Genomic DNA, 4,655 nt, shown 5'->3' on the forward strand with positions numbered 1-4,655 from the left:
CCACCACTGATATGCTGTGTCCCTCAGAAGTGATACAACACACTTTAAACACTCAGCTGGTGTGTAGGATAGTTCATCAAATACTCTGATAGTATTTTAAGGCAAAACTCGGCTCTCCCGAGATCGTCATCAACTGTAGCTCTAAACTCTTCAGCCCCATATTTTCTGATTTTATTAACTAGCGGGTTATTTAATCGTAGAGGTTCCAAACCCTGAGGAGCTATGGGGACCGGTTGGGGATTAGGTGGGGGTGGAGGTTGCTGAGCAGTCGAATTTGTTCTAACAAACTCCGTAAACCACTCGTTCATCATCTAGAAGAAGGCTTCTTTGGCCTCTCCTCTCTGACTACCCGCTACTTCATGAATGGAGGCTGGCACATTACTTTCTACAACATCAGCTACAGCTCGATTAGGATCCATTTACCATATAAAACACATTTGAAACTGCTAGGAGATATCACACTATCACAAGTTATATATGGCATGTATAGCTAAACTCTCACGTACGCTACGTTAGTCCTAAAATCGACTAAACCGTAGCTCTAATACTAATAAATGTAACACCCCTCACCCGTGTGCTTGGCTGTGTTTTTGTGGAAGCTCCGTTAGTAAGTTAGGTGTTGAAGACTAAATTTTAAAGAAGTTAATATAGTTAGTGCTCGGGTTGCCTCCCAAGAAGCGCTTATTTATAGTCTAAGCTCGACTTACCTTTCCGTTGAATGATCATGGTGGTTTGAGGAGTTTATACTCCTCATTCTTGCTATCAATCTCGTCAAAATAAGGTTTTAAATGGGTGTTGTTTATCTTAAAAGTGCCAAACTTGGGATGACTCACCTCGACTGTACCGAATGGGAAAATGCTGATTACTGTAAGAGGGATTTCTTCATTCGGTGTGGTAGTGACAATGTGGGGATCTGCGGCATCTAATAAGACTCTATCTCCAACCTTAAGTTGATTTGGAAAGGTATTGAGCTCGTCCTAGCGTTGTTTTAGTTTATCGTGTGTTCTCGGTTTATGCGTCTGCCATTCATCTAGCTCCTCGATTTGCAACCTTCGATCTTCATGAACAGGTCCTCTACTATTGCTTGAGAATGAATCATGTGCTTCCTTCAGACTCATTTCCTACAAAGTAGGTTGTACCATATTGTCAGTTTTAGTAGAATGAGTTAAACAATCACCTTCAATTTTTGATGTGTTGCCAGAATTGTGAGCTTGAAGAGTGATTGTTTCGTCTCCCACACGGAGTGTGAGTTCACCTGTGCCAACATCAACAATCGTTTTAGCAGTTTCTAAAATATGCCTTCCTAGAATTAAAGGAGTGTTGCTATCCTCCTCTATGTCTAGTACAATGAAGTCAACGAGAAATATAAATGTATCGATTTTAACTAGCACGTGTTCAATAATACCCCTAGGAAATCTTATAGTTTTGTCTGCTAATTGAATGCTCATCGTAGTCTGTTTGGGTTTCCCAAGACCCAATTGTTTAAACATTTTGTAGGGCATGACGTTGATACTAGCCCCTAAATCAACTAATGCATTATTAACATCTAAACTACCAATTAAGCAAGAAATCGTAAAACTCCCTAGATCTTTAAGTTTGTTGGGTAGTTTATTCTAGAGAATAGCTGAGCAAATTACGTTTAGCTCTACATGCAATGCCTTATCCAAATTTATCTTATTTGCTAAAAGCTCCTTTAAAAATTTCATTGCGTTTGGCATCTGCTATAGGGCTTCAATAAACGGTAAGTTAATGTGTAATTTTTTTAGGAGTTTAAGGAATTTACCAAATTGTTCATCTGAGAGGTCTTTCCTTGTCGCGTTGGGGTATGGCACACGAGGTTTATATTCGACATTCACTAATTTATTTTTATTACAACCTACCTCACCTTGACCTCTGTTTAACACAGTTTCTTGCCTCGGTTCTGGCTCAGGCTCAATGAATCCTTCTTCATCTTGAACATTAATCGCATTGAGCTATTCCCTTGGGTTGGGTTCAGTATTACTTGGCAAGCTACCTTGTGGTCGTTCGAAGATTAGTTTGGAAAGCTGGCCTATCTGAGTTTCGAGCCCTTGGATCAACGGTTGTTGATTTTTGAGTGCTGTCTCGGTGTTCTGGAAATGGATTTCTGACACCAAGATAAACTTTGTGAGCATCTCTTCAAGGTTTGGCTTCTTTTCCTGTTGATAGGGTGGTTGTTGAAAACTCGGAGGATGTTGTGGTCTTTGATTTCCTTGACCGCCCCATGAGAAATTTGGGTGGTTCCTCCAACCTGTATTATAAGTGTTACTATATGGATTGTTTTGAGATCGAGGATTATCACCCATTTAATTTAAATGCTCGTTATCCATGTTGTGGCCATAAGGTTGGTATTCTGAATGGCCTGTTCCACCTCCACTTGCTTCGCACTGTATTACAGGATGTACCTGAGTAGAACCAAGTAAACCATCAATCTTTTTATTTAGAAGTTCTACCTGGTTTGATAGCATAGTAACTGAATCGACATTATAATTGTTGGTTGTTTTCGTTGCCTTTGTCCTCGTAACTTGCCATTGATAGTTATTCAGTGACATCTCCTCTATAAACTCATAAGCATCTTCAGGTGTTTTATTATTGATGGTTCCGCCAGCAGCTGCGTCAATCATTTGCCGCGTCGAAGGATTCAAACCATTATGGAACATTTGAACCTGTAGCCAAAGCGGTATCCCATGGTGAGGGTACCTTCTTAGTAAGTCCTTGTATCTCTCCCATGCATCGTAAAGAGTTTCTAAGTCCATCTACACAAATGAAGATATATCATTACGTAATTTGGCTGTTTTAGCTGGCGAGAAATATTTTAATAGATATTTTTCGTCATTTGTTCCCAAGTAGTGATTGACCCTTGTGGTAATGAGTTCAACCACTATTTAGCTTTGTTCCTCAATGAAAAAGGGAATAACCGAAGATGAATGGCATCATCAGAAACACCCAAAAGTTTCTAAGTGAGCATTAGGATCCTCATCCTGCAAACCATCAAATTGAACAAATTGCTGTATCATTTGAATAGTGTTAGGTTTAGTTCAAAAGTATTTGCAGCTACAGCAGGTCTAACTATGCTCAACTCAGTTCCTGTTAAAGAAGGTTTAGCATAATCATACATAGTGCGTGGAGCAGGATTTTGATTAACCGTAATTACAGGAGGTAGCTGATTGTTTTGGTTTTTAGCCATCTCTTCGGTTGGGGGTTGAGTATCGTCCTCTTGTTCGTTCTCGGTGTATCTTAAGCTTCGCCTTATTTCTCTTTGGTTTCTGCGAACTGTGCGATCGATTTCTTTGTCAAAAAGTAGTGGTCCTGACGGGTTTCTTCTAGTCATAAACTATAAAAACCTGTCAAAAGAAAGACAAGTAAATTAATAAATAATAATAATAAATAAAAATTAAATTGCAAGAAAAATAAATGGCTAGAGTAATAAAAATTGAGCGTTCCTAATATCTTAGTTCCCTGGCAACGACGCCAAAAACTTGATCAGGTGATTTCATGATAGGTTTTAAATATTTATTATTAATCGTTCTTAAAACTAACTATTATCGCGATGTAGGCAAGTGTACCTATCGAACAGTAGTATAATTTTAGCAAGACCGAATTGTCGAACCCAAAGGACCTAAAAGTAGTAGTAATGATTGTCTTTTTATTAACTAGCCTAAGAATAAAGAGGTTTTGTTTTAACTAACTAATTATCTAAACTAAGAACTCACAGAGAATAGAATTGGAGAATTGCTTTTGGGAAAATCGATTGAATTAAGACAATACCTAAGGAAAAATCCACCTAGACTGTACTTGTTATTCTAGCTCCAAATCGGACGATTTATTCATTTAACTTGTTCCGTAGAGATCCCTAAGTTATGTTATTATCCCTATTCACGACTAATAACGTCTAATCCCTGGGTTAAATAATTGAGACCTTTCTCTAATTAACACCCTAGGGTTCCATTAACTCGATCTATGGAGACCCTTATTAGGTTTCACCCTAATCTGACAAAATCTTGTCACCCTATCTCTAGGCGTGCATTCAAATTTTCTTAATTATGAAAAATGTACTCTTAGACAGGGTCTATTCCTCCTCTGAATAAGAGCTTATCTTGAATCAGTATCTTGGGATATCAAAACAAGAATTAAGAACACATAATTAAGAACAAGTTAAATATTTATCATACAATTCAGAAAAAGATTCGTCTTAGGTTTCATTCCCCTTAGGTATTTAGGGGATTTAGTTCATAACTAAATAAGAAAACATCTCAGAATAATAAAGAGTACAAAACATAAAGAAAACCCAAAACTCTTGAAGGGGAAATTGAGGAGAGATCTTCAGTCTTGATGATGACTCTGGCTTCTGAGATGGATCAATCGGCTTCCTTTGAGTAATTCCTTCCTTCCTCCCTATGTGCCCCCCTTACTTTCCTCCTCTAGGGTGTATTTATAGGCTTTAGAATGCCTAGAAACCCTCAAAATTGGCCTTTTTCGAATTGGACTCAACTTGGGCTTGGCAGGGACACGCCCGTGTGACACGTCTGTGTGAGTCGTGCTTCGAATCTGGCAAATTGACATGGCCATGTGGTCTGCCCGTGTGAGGAGGTCCAGGCCGTGTTGAATTTGTCCTTTGGCCCATTTTTATCTATTTT

The 4,655-nt window shown here is 38.6% G+C and overlaps 1 non-coding gene across 1 annotated transcript; it reads left to right on the forward strand.

Annotated features, from left to right (window-relative positions):
- The first annotated feature begins 2,700 nt into the window (after window positions 1-2,700).
- Window positions 2,701-2,807, forward strand: LOC121211569 (small nucleolar RNA R71). The gene has a single exon (XR_005906791.1). It is a non-coding gene; the product is annotated as a small nucleolar RNA R71 (small nucleolar RNA).
- The last annotated feature ends 1,848 nt before the right edge of the window (window positions 2,808-4,655 follow it).

The sequence above is a fragment of the Gossypium hirsutum genome, chromosome A12 (genome assembly GCF_007990345.1).
Source record: "Gossypium hirsutum isolate 1008001.06 chromosome A12, Gossypium_hirsutum_v2.1, whole genome shotgun sequence".
Lineage (NCBI taxonomy): Eukaryota > Viridiplantae > Streptophyta > Magnoliopsida > Malvales > Malvaceae > Gossypium > Gossypium hirsutum.